This window comes from Vidua chalybeata (assembly GCF_026979565.1).
Source record: "Vidua chalybeata isolate OUT-0048 chromosome W unlocalized genomic scaffold, bVidCha1 merged haplotype SUPER_W_unloc_5, whole genome shotgun sequence".
Classification (NCBI taxonomy): domain Eukaryota; kingdom Metazoa; phylum Chordata; class Aves; order Passeriformes; family Viduidae; genus Vidua; species Vidua chalybeata.
The window spans coordinates 717322-735140 of record NW_026530340.1 but is presented as its reverse complement, the minus strand read 5'-3'; the positions used below and the strand labels follow the sequence as shown (position 1 = coordinate 735140).

The 17819-nt window shown below is 53.3% G+C and overlaps 1 long non-coding RNA gene and 2 pseudogenes across 1 annotated transcript; 1 reads left to right on the top strand and 2 right to left on the bottom strand.

Annotated features, from left to right (window-relative positions):
- The window catches only part of LOC128782905 (zinc finger protein 850-like), a 211394-nt pseudogene that overhangs the window by 3816 nt on the left and 189759 nt on the right, over nt 1-17819 (top strand).
- LOC128782907 (zinc finger protein 345-like) overlaps nt 1-17819 on the bottom strand; it is a 258868-nt pseudogene that overhangs the window by 166528 nt on the left and 74521 nt on the right.
- Nucleotides 43-4930, bottom strand: LOC128782984 (uncharacterized). The gene is made up of 3 exons (XR_008428933.1): nt 3203-4930; nt 1115-2229; nt 43-103 (listed from the first exon to the last, which is right to left on the bottom strand). It is a non-coding gene; the product is annotated as an uncharacterized LOC128782984 (long non-coding RNA).

Genomic DNA, 17819 nt, shown 5'->3' with positions numbered 1-17819 from the left:
TGACCCACATTCCCTGTGATCCATGTTGGGAAGACACCTGGCTGGTTATCATTTTGGTTTGGCCCTAATATTCTTCTGATCTATCTTCATCCCATAAAAACACCTGAAATAGGACAAAAAAAGAAAGAAATTTGTCAGAGATGTCTAAAGTCTCACAATTTCACAGCTAATTGAGGGGGAATTTATAGTTTGGGGACATATTATGGAAGACTTGTTGGTCCTTGGGGGATTTTGGGCACTGTTCTTCATCTCTCTGCATTCCAAACAACAAACAATAGTCCCACTGAAAACAACGCAATCTTACCCCAAAAAAGTCTCAATCTCATCTAAAAATGGCTTGTTCCCATCTCAAATAATCTCAATCCCATGCCAAAATTACTCAATTCCTTAGCCTCTAGGGTGAGATGGGGTTGGAAGAAGACTGGGAGAAGTGGGATCCAAATTTGGAGCAGTGGGATTGGGGTTGTGTGGGACTGGGTGGATGGGATGTATTTTAGCAGTAAATAAAAATTTCAGAATTATTGATTCCTGTCCCATTCATTTTCCATCAGTTCTGGTTTGTTTTCCCGAGTGCCGCCTTCTCAGCTGATTGTGTTTGTGTCCTCTTTTCTCTCCTGCCTCTCTTTGCCTGCTCTGTTTCCCTCTCATTGTTTCCCTTGACCCAGGGCAGCTCCCACCAAAGACCCCACCCTGATTTCATTCCCAATCCAGGAGCTACAACCACCATGGGTGAAGTTATGAAGGCTGGCAGTGAAATGTCACTGTAGGATCTTGCTGCACTTGGCTTTTGGCTCTTGCATAAGAGCTTTGCCTTCAAGGGCAGGAAGATCTTTTCCTGGCTGGGAACTGGAATTCCAGCCCCTGGGAGCGTGTGCCATGGATGCCAGAGGGGCATTCCCGAGGCTCCCAGGGTGCTGCTCCTGCCGTGCCTCCCAAGGAGCTGTGCAGGGCCAGGGGACAAGGTGCAGCAGCTGTGTTGGTTCTGCAGTGCCACAAGGGCCCCTGGTTCCATGAGTTTCCGCACTGCCAACAGCGGTTCCTGGGTTCCCATGGTGCCCTGCTGTCACCATGGATATTTGGTGGCATGAAGTTCCTCAGTGTCACAATGGCCTACCTGGCTCCATGAGCTTCCCCAGTGTCCAAATGGCCTCCTTGGATGGGCAGTGTCACCATGGGCCATTGGCTCCATGCAGCCCCTCTGGGTCACCGTGGGCTCCTTGGTTCCATGAGGTTCTGGGGGTGTCTCCATGGTCTCCTTGGATCCACAGTGTCACAATGGACCACTGGATCCACGTGGCCCTGCTGTGTCACCATGGCCCCTTGCTTCCATGGGACCCCAGCGTCACAATTGACTCCTTGCTTCCACGTCACCCCCTCAGTGCCAAAATGGCCCCTTTGTTCCATGGGGAACACAAAAGATTTATAGAAACATGGAGCAAATCCTGCTTAACACAGCTGGGAACATCTGTTTGCATTCAAAAGAGAGCTTGAAGGTGAGGATGGCCCCAGACGCTTCCATCTGCAACAGAGATCCAGGGAAAGGACAGGGACAGAGAATCCAGCTGGGAGACTCAGAGAATTCTGCTTCCAGAGATCATTTCTGGCCACACTGTCCCTTGTAGAAAGGTGGCACCATTCCAGGCAGCCTGTACTGAGCAGGTGCTTCCTGAGTGGGGTTTGTTGTTCAGGAAACCTGCTCAGGCTTTTCCATTCTTTCCTTCCCAAGAGGAAAACTTCTCCTGGGCCTGTGTGCAGGCAGAGCCCTGAGGAGAGCAGGTGGGACACAGTGCAGTGGGCTGGGACATGGAGCTGCAGAGCTCAGGGACCAGGTTCTGCTGCAGGGCACAGGGATGTCAGTGCCAGGTGGGCCATGTCAGACATGGTGAGGCTGGGGCTGAGGAGCAGCTTGTCCAAACAGGGTCAGCCCTCAAGGGGCTAATTCTTCTACATGCCCAGACCTCCTAAGGAGACCTTCAGCATCAAGATCACCTGGGGAATGCTTCTATCAGCTCTTCTCTGAACTGGAAAATAAAAAAATACTCACTTGATTAAAGAAAAGAAGTCATGAGGTGCACTTTGAAATCTTCTTCCTTAATCCAGTTTGAGACTGACTCCAATCAGCTTCACAAGGCTTGGAGATTTGAAGACCATTGAGGAAGACAAGGTGCCCCTAAAGGCTTTCTGTATTTTGATGGTCCCCACAGGCGATTTGGGGCTGAGTCCAGGACCCTGAGGCACAGAGAGAAGGTTGAAGAAGCTGCTCAAGGAGTCAGAAGCAAAACTCCAAGGCCCTTGGAGCATCACTGGGTCCCACTGAGGGCAGGCACTGCCAAAGGCTCCCCAGGGACTGGTGAGAGCAGCTCCTTGAGGCCAGGACTGCAGGGAGCCAAAGGCTCAGAGCAGGGAACTGCAATGCTGAGCAAGGCCTGGGCTGGCTGGGGGAAGCAGAAAGGCCAAGCCCTGAGCCCAGCCTGGCACAGCAGGGCCTGTCCCTCACGGGTGGCTCGGGGCTGTTTGTGGGGCAGTGGGATGTGAGGGGCAGCAAGGACAAATGTCACAAACCTGTGTGACACTCCAGATCCTCATGGAACCAAGGGGCCATTGTGACACTGTGCTGCCTCATGGAATCAAGGAGACCATTGTGGAACTTGGGGGCCCCAAGGAACCAAGGGTCCCTGGTGACCTTGTGGAGCCTGCAGTGTCACAGAGGAGCCGTTGTGACACAGCGAGGGCACACGGAGCCGAGGGGCCATTGTGACACATCAGGGCTTTGTGGAACCACAAAGCCATTGTGACATTGCAAGGCCTCATGGAAGCACGGGGCCATTGTGACACTGCAGAAGCAAGGGGGACATTGTGACACTCCAGGGCCTCATGGAACCAAGGAGACCATTGTGACACTGTGGGGTCCAACAAAACCAAGGGGACATGGAACAGGTCTGGCTGCCTTGGCCACCTGGGGACCACCTGAAAGGTCTGGCTGACCTTGGCATGTCGAGGGCTGTTTCTCATCTGCCCCTGAAGCACTGGGGCTCTGGGCTTTCCTTCCTATGGGAGAGAACTGTCCTTCTCCTCCAGGGGTCTATGGCCAAAACTGGGATTCCATTTCCAAAACTCTGTACATCCAAGGATTCCTCCCCAGGGAAAGTTCCCAGGACAGAAAGGTCTGGGTGCCCTTGGCCTCTTGGGGGCTGCCTCTCACCTGCTTTCCAAACACTGGGGCACGGTGCTTTCCTTCCAATGAAAAAGAACCGTTCTTCTTCTCAAGTTATCCATGGTCAAAATTGAGATTCCTCCTACCAAATTCCATGTATCCAAGGTTTCCTCCATGACAAAAGCTGCCAGGACAAACAGGTCTGGCTCGCTTGGCCTCCCAGGAGCCACCTCTGTTCTCTTCGGCCTTTGAAATTCTTGGTCTCTGTGCTTTCCTTCCCACGGAAAGAACCGTCCTTCTTATCTACACAGAAATGGCCGAAATTGGGGTTCCACCTCCCAAATTCCCTATATCCAAGGGCTGCCTTCAGACAAAAGCTACCAGGACAGAGAGGGCTGGCTGCCTTAGGCCTCTGATGGCCGCCTTTCATCTGCCCCTCAAGCACCGGTGTTCTGTGCTTTCCTTCCTATGGAACAGAAATCTCCTTCTCCTCCACCAGATGTCCATGTCTGAAATTGGGATTCCACCTCCAAAATTCCCTGTATCCAAGGGTTGCTCCCAGGCAAAATCTGCCAGAACCATCAAGTCTGGCTGGCCTTGGCCTCTGGTGGCTGCCCCTGCCACACTGGGGCTTGGTTCTTTCCTTCCCATGGAGATCCCTGTGACACTGTGGGCACCTCATGGAACCAATGGGATCATTGTGGCACCACTGGAGCCCATGGAACCAAGGGGCCATGGTGACACAGCGGGGCTTCATGGACCCAGAGATCATCATGACTCTGTGGGGCCTGATGGAACCATGGAGACCATGAGGACCCTTCAGGGCCTCGTGTCACCAAGGGGGCATTGTGACACCTCAGGGCCTCCTGGGAGCAAGGGACCATTGGGACACTGTGGGGCCCCATGGAACCGAGGGTACATGGAACAGGTCTGGCTGGCTTGGCCTCCCAGGGGCCACCTGACAGGTCTGGCTGATCTTGGAATGCCAAGGGCTGCCTCTCATCAGCTCCTGGAGCACTGGGGCTTCATGCTTTCCTTGCTATGGAAAAGAACTGTCTGTCTTTTCAGATGCCCATTGCCAAAATTGTTACCCTCCATAAAAATTTTCCTATATTCAAGGGTATCTCTCAGAACAAAATCTGCCAGCTCTGGCTGGTCTTAGCCTCCAGGGGTCACCTCTCATTTTCCCCTGAAGCACTGAGGCTCTGTTCCTTACTTCCTATGAAAAAGAAAACAGCCTTCTTGCCAAAGACCATGGCAAAAATTAGAATTTGGCCTCCGAAATTCTGTATACCCAAGGATTGCAAGGATATAACAAAAGTAGCCAGGACAGACAGGTCAGGCAGGCCCTGTCCTCTGGTCATTTTCTTAGACTACGAGCTGAATGTTTTCATTTGAAAACACCTTGGAGAGCACCCAGAGATCTCCCAAGGTGGGGTTCTGATGCCTTGGGCCCATGACCACTACATATGGACAAAGGAGCTCTGTGCTCTGTGCTGTTGTGGTGGTTTTGCATCACGGAAGTGATGTCCTGAGAGAAACTGCTAGCAGTTTCCTCTGTGTCTGACAAAAAAACAATCAGTAATTAGCTTTGAGAACTGACAATCTGTTAAACCACTAAGGAAACTGCACACGCCTCTGTGAAGACACAAGTTAAAGAGGAAGAAGCCTGGCTGGGTCTCTTTCCCTTCTGGCCAGCAAAGAGGTGCCAAGGCCGGCCCAGCCCCCGTCTGGGCCGGGGCGGGCCGGGCGGCTCCTGCCGTGGGGCCGGGCCCCTTCCCAGGGAGCCAGGCTCACGCAACCATCTGCAGGCCCCGCCTGAGATATTGACTCTTCCCGTGCTTCCATCCTCCCTCCAGTGAGAGAAAATGACAAAGTGCAGGCACACACAGGAGCAACGTGAAGACACCGAGGTCAGTGAAGAGGAAGTTGAGTCCCAGATGGGAGGGATGAGGAGATGCCTTGACCTTGGGGCTGAAATCCTCAGGTAAAGCTATGGAGAAGGATGGAATTGATACATCAGACTCTCTTTTTCCCTCTAATGCATTGAAAACGATGAGGAGATGATTTGTTCAGCAGAGGCCTCCATGCTAAAGTAAGCAAACGTTGAAGTAGCTGTGATCCCATGAGAAATTTGAAAACTGAAAGAGAAAAGAGTGATGAGACCCTGTGCTCTCAGGTGACAGAAGAAAATCTCTGTTCCCAGAGATTAAGATGGTTTCAGAAATAGATAAAGAGAACCTTTGCTCTTAAACAGCTCATCTTTAAACTAATATCCCCTAAGTTGACATGGCCCATAAACACAGCTGTGGGAAAAGCTGTGAAAAAATGGGAGGGAACTCACAATTGCAGATTTTTCCTGGCAGCTGCTGTTTGTGCAAATGAAAAGCCATGAGAGAACTGTTTCCTTGTGGGCAAGTCTCCATAACATTAAAAACAGGAACTTCTCTCCCTACGTGAACAGAAGAAAGACTATTCTAGAGGTGGAAAACTGACAGAAAATTTTAGGTTTTGTCTATTTTCATTGTCAGGTTGTATGGAGAGAGGAAGTGTTCTGAAACTTTTGGTTTTATTCTTATAACTCTTTATATTACTTATTATTCTAAACTTTTCTTTATATACTTTTAAAGTTTTGAGCCCACTTTGCCTTTCTCCTAATCCTATCTCAGAGCAGGAAATGAGTAGGTATATTCTAGTGAGTGCACTGGTAATTAGCCAGCACTGAACCCACCACACTAATTGATGCATTGGACGAGAAATCTCAAATTGGTGAAAGAATGAACTGCAGTAGAGCAGAGGGAAATCAAGGCAGAGCCATGGTTTGTCAGGACTTGCTTGATCCTAATGAGCCCCGTGGTGCATTTGGAGCTGAGCCCTGGAACCTCAGGGCCTCAGAGGAGATTGCACAAAACATTCCAGGAGTCAAAGGCAGAGGAAAACCCCAAAGTGTCTCAAAGCATTAATGGGTCCCACTGAGGTCCATCCCCAAAACAGGCTCCTCATGGACTCCTTGGAGGAGAGAATTGGAGGCCAGGATGGCACAAAAACCTCCCAGAGACTCAAAATGGCACAAAAACCTCTCAGTATGGAAAGGAAAATCCAAAGTACCTGGAAAAAGTTGAGTATCTCAAAGTGTTAATGAGCCCCACTGAGTGTCAGTACAAAGCTCTCAAGGGACTCGTTAAAGCAGATAATTGGGGCCATGATTGCACAAACCTCTCACAGAGTCTGTACCAAAAGGGAAACACCAAGTACCTTAAAAGAACTGAAGTACCTTGAAGCATTAAGGAGCCCGACTGAGTGTTGTTCCTGACAAAGCCTCTCCAGGGACTAATTACAGCAGATAATTGGAGGCCATGATTGCAGAAAGCTCTCAGAGACTGCAAGGCAAAAGCCAAAGCCAAAGTCCTTTGAAAAACCTGCAGTGCCTGGGAGCATTGTGGAGCCCCCAGGGCCATTCCTGAGCAAGGCTCCCCAGGGACTCCTTCCAGCAGATCCTTGAGGCCACTGGGATGTGGGCTAGGGGGGGATGCTGAGGGCAGGACAAGGGGCTGACAGTGCCCAGCCTGGCTGGGGCTGTGCCAGGAGGCCCCAGGGCCTCAGGACAAGGTGTCTCCTGACAGCCCTTGGTGGCAGACCCTGCTGTGCCCCAGGCCACCAAGACTTGGCTTCTCTTTGTCCCCACCTGTCATCAGTGCCTCCAGTTCTCTGCTCTGCCTGGGGCCTGGGGACACTTTCTCAGGCGTGTCCCTCACTGGGACCCATTAAAAGTCCAAGAAACTTTGGAGTTGGATTCTGACTTGGGAGTTCTGGAGAGGTTTCTGCAGCTCCCTCTCAGGGCCTGATGTTCAGGGCCTGAGCACAAAGCACCAGAGGCTCATTCAAGTCCTTGTGCTGTGTCTGTGCTGCTGAGCTGGGCCGGGCTCCTGGCACTGAGGGTGATGCTGGTAACCAAGCAGAGCTTCAAAAGCACATTTCTCTGGATGAGCAGCTCTTCTCCCAGCCCAGCAGGGCTGGGACACTGCCTGCAGCCAGCGCGGGCACAGCCCAGAGGCACAGAGAGCTTCAATCAGTCAGGGCTGGGAAGGTGCTGAGAAGTGCCTGGGGCAGAATCACTGCCAGCCCTTGGCACAGGAACCTCTGGCTGCAGGACAATGCAGCTGCAGCTCCTGCAGTGATCTCCTCCAGCTGGAACATGCCAATGCCCACAGCCCCTGTGAGTACATTCTCTGATGGTCTCTTGTGCAGAGCAGCCAGGGGTGCCCAGGGCTGTCCTGCAGAGCAGGGTCCTGCAGCCCAGGGCGCTGTGCTGGGCCAGGGACTCTGCTGCCTGCCAGGGACAGCTCTCAGCCGGCCCGGGGAGCTGCTGCCAGCGCTGGCCAGAAGCTGTGGGGGGAAGGAGCCACCCTGAGCAGGGCAGGTGCTGCTGCTGAGAGCTGCTGGCTGGGGCAGGGCTGCTCCCAGCTCCAGACCAGCCTGGGCACAGCTCCGGAGGACACTTCCCAATGAAGGTAAGCCTGGGATTGCTGTAAAGATCAGGAGCTTTCTGGAGAGTGTTTTCAATTTCCTGCTTGGAGAAGGATGGGAAAGTTGGGGTGATGAAAAAAGATTTTTGGTTTTTATGCATCTTTCATATATTCATAGCTCTGTAAATTACTATTCTATAGTTATAAATCTATAATCCTTACTTTATTAAACTCTTAATTAACTCTATTAAACTACTTTTATGTACTTAAATAACTGTAATTCTTAATTGACTGTAGTACATTTCCTACCTATCTCTTAGGTTTTAGAACAATAAGCTGACTGTTTAAATAGATTTTTAAATATAGTCTTAACATCAGGAATAGGACCTACAAGGAGAATATTTTTGGTTTTGAATGTGAGCAGTGATAACAAAAACTGGGACAAAGTAGCCCTTGGACCTAGTCCAATGGGTTGAGCCAGGGGTGTGTAACTTGGACAACTGAATCTCCTACTGGATGTTCCTGTTAAATATCCTAATTAATCCTTTGCCTCTCCAATCTCTCAGTGGCAAACTCTGAGTGCAGCTTGAATGCTCAGGATTTATGACCTCAGAGAGCCAGCAATGATGTGTGGGTAGGAAAACAATTCCTAAAACCAATTCCTGCCATCTATTTCCCTTAGACCTGGAAGTGCAGATGCTACCAACCCTTTCTACATTAGAAGTCATTCCCCTGACAAATGCTGAATATCCAGCCGTGTCTCTCTGCCACATGGCCACAAACCCAGGGCAGCAGGGCAGGGATGGCTCCTTGAGAGCCCCCACACACAGCCCTGGCTGCTCCTGGCACACTCAGCCAGCACAGCTGGAGCTCAGGCAGGGACCTGGGTGAAGGTTTGCCCAGAGCAGGAACAAGGGTGGGTGAGTCCCAGCAGCACAGGCTACAGGGAATGGCCCAGGTTTAGCTCCAAGCAGCCTCTCCTGACTTGTCACTGTCCTTTCTCCATGAACAGGTGCCCATGTGCAGCCACAGCAAATGTCCAACAGCAGCTCCATCAGCCACTTCCTCCTGCTGGCACTGGCAGAGACGCGGCAGCTGCAGCTCCTGCACTTCTGCCTCTTGCTGGGCATCTCCCTGGCTGCCCTCCTGGGCAACGGCCTCATCATCAGCGCCGTAGCCTGCGGCCACCACCTGCACACGCCCATGTTCTTCTTCCTGCTCAACCTGGCCCTCAGCCACCTGGGCTCCATCTGCACCACTGTCCCCAAAGCCATGCACAATTCCCTCTGGGACACCAGCACCATCTCCTACACAGGATGTGCTGCACAGCTCTTTTTCTTTCTGCTCTTCATCTCAGCAGAATATTTCCTCCTGACCATCATGTGCTACGACCGCTACGTGTCCATGTGCAAACCCCTGCACTACGGGACCCTCCTGGGCAGCAGAGCTTGTGCCCACATGGCAGCAGCTGCCTGGGCCAGTGCCTTTCTCAATGCTCTGCTGCTCACAGCCAATACATTTTCCTTGCCCCTGTGCCATGGCAATGCCCTGGGCCAGTTCTTCTGTGACATCCCACACATCCTCAAGCTCTCCTGCTCCAAATCCTATCTCAGGGAACTTGGGCTTCTTGTTGTTAGTGTGTGTTCGGTATTTGGTTGTTTTGTGTTCATTGTTTTCTCCTATGTGCAGATCTTCAGGGCTGTGCTGAGGATCCCCTCTGAGCAGGGACGGCACAAAGCCTTTTCCACCTGCCTCCCTCACCTGGCCGCGGTCTCTCTCTTTGTCAGCACTGCAGTGTTTGCTCACCTGAAGTCCCCCTCCATCTCCTCCCCATCCCTGGATCTGGCCCTGTCAGTTCTGTACTCGGTGGTGCCTCCAGTCCTGAACCCCCTCATCTACAGCCTGAGGAACCAGGAGCTCAAGGCTGCAGTGTGCAGACAGATGACTGGTGCTTTCAGAAACATTAAACTGCTGACCATTTTTTGCCAGTCACTTGTAGTAAAAGTTATCTTTGATACATGTTGCTTTGGTTGTGGGCATTTTTTCCTTTGTTTTACTTTTTTCATCTTCTCCCCAAGGAAATGTCATTGTTTGTGCCATTTCTCATTTTGTTTCTCTCCACCTTCCCAGTGGCCACAGACTGTGTCCATGAGGGGCTGCTCTCTCGGTGGCAATAAAGGAACAAAAGCATCTCCCAGCACAGTTTTCAGCAGAGCTGCCCTTTTGTTGCCTTCTCTGGAGCTGCAGCAGCAATGTCTGTGTGCAGAGCTGGGGGCAGATCAGTGCTGGCACAGCAGCTGTGCCCAGCAGCAGCAGCAGCACTTGGTGTTGCCAGTGCTGCTCCCGTGGCCCTGCCCCGCTGCCCTGGTGGCCCTGGTGTTGCTGCAGGGCCTGAGTGCTCTCGGGGCCGGGCACAGTCCTGGGGGTGGCAGTGCCGGGGCTGCAGCAGGGACAGGCCATGGGCACTGCTGGGCCAGCGCTGACGCCTCAGGCCAGGGCCTGGGGGCTCCAGGCTCCTTGCCCAGGCTCTCTCAAGAACACGGCCAGGCCAATGCTCAGCACAGAAAACCCCTTGAGCAGCCCCAGGCTGGCCGTGGGCAGGCTGGGGGCAAACAGCACGGCTGGTGCTCTGCAAGGGCCCTGGGGGAGACGGGAAGGAACAGCAGAGCAGGGGCTGATCCATCCCCAGTGCGCTGCACAGCCCAGGGCAGCGTCCCAGAGCGTCCTCATGGAGCTGCCAACAACATCCCCCCTCTGCAGCCCTGGCCTCTCCCCCAGCTCACACAGGTGCCCCATCCTTGCAGGCACAGACACGGCAGCGCTGGCTCAGGAGCCCCTGTTTGCATTGCACACAGCAGGTGGGAGCACCCCCGTGCTCGTGCTGTGGGGACATGAACCTGAGGCAGCACAAATGCCATCAGCCCCTGGGGCCAGGAAGGGCTGGGGGATGCCAGGGAAACCACTCAGCTTTGTCCTGGCCTCTGCACTCAGCCAGAAAGTTTGTTCCCATCAGCTGGGACTTTCCTGTCCCACTGCAGACGCTGTTGCTCAGAGCCAGGGCTGCCTGGCAGCCACCCCAAACCGCCCTGAGCATTTCCTTGGCTTCACCTCTGCTTTCTTTACTCTTCCTGCTACAAATTTCTTCCTCTTGCCCACCCCTGTTCCCTGCCCTGCACACAGCCCATTCCTGTTTGCCCTTTCCTCTCTGGCCCCACTCCCCATTGCAGTTCCTGACTTGGCACCATGGGAACGTCCCTTGGGGAGCAGGATCATCCCACAAGTGCTGCAGGAATTGTCTGCAGGCTCCTGCAGTGCCTCGTGCTGCTCCCTTGCCAGAGGCAGCCCAGGCCAGGGGGGCACATCTGGGCTGCTGTGTCTGCCTGTGGGGCTCCCTGTTCTGGGCAAGGAGGAGGAGCTGCAGAGGCTCTGCAGAACTGACAGGATGGGCTTTGGGGCTGTGAGGAGAAGCTGAGGGACCTGGGCTGCTGCAGCTTCTGAAAAGGAGGCCCAGGGCTTCTCCAGCACCTGCTCCAAGGGTGGTTTCAGAGAATCCCAGAATCAGCAAGGCTGGAAAAGACCTTGGAGATCATCAAGTCCAACCTGTGCCCTGACACCGCCTTGTCTCCCCTGAGCCTCATCTTTTCCAGGATCAACAACCCCAGCTCCCTCAGCTGCTCCTCACAGGACTTGTGCTCCAGACCCCTCACCAGCCTTGTTGCCCTTCTCTGGACACGCTCCAGCCCCTCCATGTCCTTCCTAAATTGGGGGCCCAGAACTGGACACAGCACTCGAGACGCTGCCCAACCAGTGCCCAGCACAGGGGAAGAATCACTGCCCTGCTCCTGCTGGCCGCACCATTCCTGATCCAGGCCAGGAGCCATTGGCCTTCTTGGCCACCTGGGCACACGGCTGGCTCATGTCCAGCCTGCTGTCCATCAGTCCCTGCAGGTCCCTTTCTGCCTGGCTGCTCTCCAGCCCCTCTGTCCCCAGCCTGGAGCGCTGCAGGGGTTGTTGTGGCCAAAGTGCAGGACCCGGCACTTGGACTTGTTAAACCTCACCTTGTTGGATTTGGGCCCTGGATCCAGCCTGTCCAGGGCCCTGTGCAGAGCCCTCCTACCCTCCAGCAGATCAACACTCCCAGACAACTTGGTGTCACCACAGTTCCATGAGGCCCCAGAGTGTCCCAATGGTCTCCATGATTCCATGAGGCCTCCCAGTGTCACAATGTCCCTTTGGTTCCATGGGACCCCTTGGTGTCACCAAGTCCCTTGGATCCTTGGGCCCTGCAGTGTCACAATGGCACCGTGGTCCCCCAAGGCCCTGCAGTGTCACAGTGGATCCTTGGTTCCATGAGGTCTGGCAGGGCAGCAATGCTCTCCTTGGTCCCACAGGGTCACAATGGCCTCTTGGTCCCAAGGGACACTGTTGTGGTCTGTGGTGGTGGCTGGCACAACTTTCCCTGAGAGTGTTTTGTGCTAACGGGCAGGAGCCACGAGAGCCCCAGCACACACACACACACACGGAGCAGCTCGGCAGTGAAGACATGGGAGGGTCCAGGCATGGAGCTCCAGCCAGGGTTTATTAGGGTCTGACGCTCCAGGGGTCTGGGGGTTAAAGACAAGGACAAAGGAGGGTTTAGGGTATAAATACAGGAAAAGAGGGGGTCGAGGAGAGCATCAAGGAGCCAAAGGTCTGAGGGCTCAGGGGTGGTACACAGGGAAAGGGACCAATAGGGAGTGCCAGGGTGGATAGGCAGGGTCATAAACCAATGGAACACAGGGAAGGGAGACCTCGCTAGAACAGGAACATATCAGGGTAAAAGGGGTAGGAAAGGCCAATGGGCCAATGGGGAGGACAGAACTGGGACAAATTAACATAGTGCTGCAGAGCACCTTGGGGGAAGATTCTGTCCTCACCTGAGCTGTGAGGAATGCCCAGAGCCTAAGGTGCATCTCTCCAGGGGATTGCTGTAAGCTCACAGACTTCCATGAACACACGCTGGAGATGTCTAGGGATGTTCATAATTTCTCTGCTCTCCAGTGCTGAGGCAGTGGACTCTGGCTACAGCTCTGAGCTCGTGCCCGTAGCAACCACCCCTGGCAATGGGGCTCCATGGAGCTGCTCTCAGGAAGCCCCCCAAGAGTTGGGGAGTGCCCCAAAACCGTTTCAGGATTGTGAAATACCTCAGCATCTCTTCATGAATGTAGAGTGTTCAAAAACTCACTCAGTAACAGGCTCCCCCTATCTTAATCATCCCCAAACTTTGGCTGCCTCATTCCAGACTCCAGTCCACCTCCCCAATCCCGATGCCAACCCATCCCACCTGTCCTGGACATCAAGACCCCTTCCCAAGTTTGATTTCCCCCATTTCACACCTCCCAAACCCCATCCCACCTCACCCAATGCCCATCTCACCCCCCCTGATTTGCATCCCACTTTGCCCAATCCCTTTCCAACCCAATTTCACCCTGAGAAGCAATGCAATTGAGTAATTTTGGGGTGGGATTCAGTAGTTTTCAGTGGCATTGAGTGGTTTTGATGTGACAGATCAATCCTTCTTGTCATTTGGAGTGCCAAGAAATAAAGACAACTAAACCAAATACCCCCCACCCCCCCCCATATACTCACAGATATCTCCCGGAATCCAAGATTCCCTGAAACACAAGTAAAATGTGAGGCTTTAGATGCCTTTGATAAATTTGTTGATTTTTACCCCAATTTTCTGTGTTTTGAAGGGAGGAAGATAAAAGATAATAAGCGGCAAAATAAAAGGAACAGCAGCCACTTCCCTCTGTGTATCACAGGGAATGTGGGTCACCAGGGCTCTGACCAGTGTGGGTCCTCTGATGGGGATGGAGCTGGAGCAGCGCACGAAGCTCTTCCTGCAGGCGGGGCTCTTGCAGGGCTTCCCTTAGCGGTGCCTCCGTTGGTGTCGGGTAAAGAATGAGCGGTCTGAGAAGCTCTTCCCACACTGGGGACACTCGTAGGGCCTCTCCCCAGTGTGGATGCGGTGGTGGGTGACGAGGGTGGAGTTGTGCTTGAAGCCCTTCCCGCAGTCGGGGCAGCAGAAGGGCCTCTCTTCTGTGTGAATCCACTGGTGTACAAGGAGATGGGAGCTAGTGTGAAACCTCTTCTGACACTCGGGACACTCGTAGGGCTTCTCCCCGGTGTGGAACCTCTGGTGGACAATCAGGTCAGACCTGTGGCTGAATCCCTTCCCGCATTCCAAGCACTCATAGGGCCGTTCCCCAGTGTGGATCATCTGGTGGCAGATCAGATTGAAACTCCTCCTGAAGCTCTTCCCACACTCCAAGCACTCATAGGGCCTCTCCCTGTCATGAGGCTGCTCATGGACCACCAGCTCTGAGCTCTGTCTGGAGCTCTGCCCACCTTCCTGGCACAGGGTGGGTCTTTCCTCCTCAGAGCACCCTGGACTGGGTTTGCAGCCCCTCCTCCTGTGGGACCTCCAGGGATTTTCCTCTCCATTGGTTTCCTGTGCCATGGAGCTGCTCAAAACGGCCTCTTCCACGAGGTTCTGCTGTGGGGATTTGTCCTCCCTGGAGTCTCCTGCTCCACCAACGGCACGCAACTTCCCCTTTCCAATTCAGTTCATTTATAGAGTTCTTTCTCTGGGTTTCATGTCGTTTCTTCTTGTACTCTGCACGTGTGTTCTGTTGCTAAGGGGTCGTTTTCTGCCTCCTGGTGGTCGAGGAGATGAAGGCAGAGGTCTTCCTCTGCCCGATGGGTGACCTTCTTCTGTCTCAGGCGCGTTACAACTTATCTTATACCTGGAGGAGAAGGGCAGTTCTGTTCCATAGGAAGGAAAGCACAGAACACTGGTGTTTGAGAGACAGATGAAAGGCGGCCACCAGAGGCCAAGGGCAGCTAGACTCTCTCTGTCCTGGTAGCTTTTATCTGAAAGCAACCCTTGGATATAGGGAACAGGGGAGGTGGAACCCCAATTTCAGCCATTTCTGCATTGGTAAGAAGGATGGTTCTTTTCCACAGGAAGGAAAGCACAGAGCCCAAGTGTTTCAGAGGCAGAAGAGGAGAGAGAGGTGGCTCCTGGGAGGCCAAGCCAGCCAGACCTGTTTGTCCTGGCAGCTTTTGTCACTGAGAAATCCTTGGATCTTGGGAATTCTGGAGGAACATTCCCAACTTTGGCCATGGGCATCTGGTCGAGATGGATGGTTTTTCCCATAGGAAAGAAAAGCACAAAGCCCAGGTGTTTTGGAAGAAGATGAGAGGTGGTCACCATAGGCCAAGAGAGTCAGACCTGTCTTTCCTCGCACCTTTCATCTGGGGGGAATCCTTGGATGTACAGAGTTTTGGAGGTGGAATTTCAGTTTTGGCCATGGGCACCTGGGCAGGAAGAAGAGTTCTTTTCATCAGGAAGGAAAGCACAAAGCCCCAGTGTTTCAAAGGCAGATAAGAATCAGCTCTTTGGAAACCAAGCCCAGCTAGACTTGTCTCTCCTGGAAGCTTTCATCTGGGAGAAATCCTTGGATATAGGGAATCCTGGAGGTGGATTCCCAGCTTTGGCCATGGGTGCCTGGATGTGGAAGGTGCTTTTTCCCATGAGAAAGAAAAGCACATGGTCCCAGTGTCTCAAAGGCAGATGAGAGGTGGCCCCTGGGTGGCCAAGCCAGCCAGACCTGTCTGTCCTGGCAGATTTCATCTGGGAACAATCTTTGCATAGAAGCAAAATAAGAGGAGGAATCCAAATTCTGGCTATGGGCACCTGGAGAAGGACAGTTCTTTCCACAGGAAGGAGAGCACAGAGCCCCAGTGCCCCAGGGTCTGACAAGCAGCAGCCCTTGACATGCCAAGGTCAGCTGGACCTGTCAGGTGGCCCCCAGGTGGCCCAGCCAGCCAGGCCTTGATGCCTTGAGAGGCCACCTAGAGCAGAGGCTGGACAGTGTGACAGGAATAAAGGAGGGATTTATTGAAAAGGCCTTCAAAGGATCCACCTTGGGCAGTACAAGGGCCTGGCTGAGGGTACACCCAGGATGGACGACAGGTCACACGTTTGCACACTTTTATAAGTTTTGGTTCATTTCCATATTGGGGTTAATTGTCCAATTACACCTTCAGGTTTCGCAGTCCCACCCTCCCAGTCTGCTCTCCTCAATTCGCTGTTGTTTTCACTTTTTGGGCCTGAAGCTGCAGCGGTGTCCTTGGTTCTCGGTCAGACAGTTTTGTCTGACTGCACTGTGAAGAGAACTTGCTGACAGTCTGTATGAAGTTCAGAGTTACAGACTGATGCAGTGCAGAATCTGGAAAATACGAAAGATAAAACTTCAGGCACCAGCCTGTCTCACATTCCCTTGGTTCCATGGGGACCCACAGTGTCACAATGGCTCCTCCGTGACACTCTGGCCTGCACCCGTGTCACCCCGGGCCCTCGGTTCCATGGGAGTTTCACAATGGTCTCCTCTGGTTCCATGAGGTCCCCAGAGTGTCACAACTGACCCATGGCTCCATGAGGTTCCCCAGTGTCACCGTGGTTGCTGTCAGAGGCTGGATGAGATCGATGTCCCGAGACACCTTGGGTTGAGCTGTCAATCAGTCACACAGCTGGGACAGCGCTAACCCAGCTCTGAACGCCCGAGCAATCAGAACTCCCAGCTGGGGGGAGGCCCACGAAGGCCCAGGGGCTTAAAACCAAGGAGCACAAGGTCAGCCCCTGCTATGGACTCTGCCTTCCCCTGGGGTTTGTGTCTCAGCCACACTGGAACCCCAGGAGCTGGGAGCCACAGGTGTGTCTTTCTATGGAGCTTCTGTCTTTCTGTCTCTCTCTCTCTTTCCTCTCCTTCTAATGCTCTTTCTATGGAACATTTTTGGGTACCTGAACAACTGAAGTGTTTAAGGCTTTCCAGGCTAAATGGGCTGAGTGAATGAAGTTACTGCTACGACAAGTGTTTTACGTTGGATTGGATGTTGTATTAAATGCTTTTCCAGAGTTTCTTGGGTTTTTGTACTTTGCCAGTAAAGTTTGTGGGTTCCCAAATGGGTGCTGAGGGGCACTTGGGGATCCTGGAGGGTCTGGGGGACACTTATGGGACAGATGGGGGCAGATACCGGGGTTCTGTGGGGCGCGGGGCATGACGGGAGTTGTAGTCCCAGCCCCAATAGGGCTCTATGGGGCCGCAGAGCATGACGGGAGTTGTAGGCAAAAGAAAAGCACATACTCCAGGCACTGCCCCAAGCCACAATCCCTGGCGCTGATTGGTTGAGGGCTGTGATGGGCGGGAGCCTCGGCAAATGGGAGGCAGCAGAGGCGGGAACAGCCCATTCAACCCCTCCAGTCCCTCCCAGCACAGCCCAGTTCATCCCCAGTACAGCCCAGTACAACCCCAGTGCCCCTCCAGTCCCTCCCAGTACAGCCCAGTCCCTCCCAGTACACCTGAGTTCATTCCCAGGCCCTTCCAGTTCCCCCCAGTGCCATCCACAGTCCGCTCCAGTGTCCCCCAGTCTTCCCCACAGCGTTCCCGCCCATTGCGGGGCAGCGGCGCAGACGGAATGTCCTGCGGCCCAAACCTCCTGCTCCTGCCACACAGCGCCCAGCGTTCTCCCCCTCCTCCTCCTCTCCCAGCACGGCACAAATTCCAGCTCGGAGGAGGCTTCCCCACAGAGGGCTCCGGCTCCTGCTCCAGCCTGAGTGTCCCTGCAGAGGAACAGGGCATCGCTCAGGCACTTCCACAAGCTCAGGCTTCCCATTCCATGGGGAATCTGGGATGGAAATGGCCTTTTTCAGAAAGACAAATGCAGAGGAGATGGATTAGAAATTATTAGGAAAAAGTGACCCTTCTTCCAGACAAAGTCCACCAAGTCATTGTCTGCATTTCTCCTTTTCAGATTCTTTCAGTCATCTCCTGAGAGGTCCAGCTTGTTCTGCTGCTTTCCATGAACTGATTGTGCTCTTGATTTATATCAGTGCATGAGATGTGGAAGCTTCTAAACTGAACACAGAAACAAACTCCCTCTGTCATTCCATTTCCATCTTCTGGATCACTTTCAAGATGTCCATGGGGATGTTGCAATGATGATCACACAGCTCTCCATTTCTGGCTGCAGGCTCTGCAGATTCTTTCTCTGCATTCAGTCAGGCTTGCATTCCCTGACAATTCCTGGTAGCCCGTCATGGTTTCTTAGGGTAGAACAGCAACAATGAAAACCTCACCAGTGGCACAACTGCC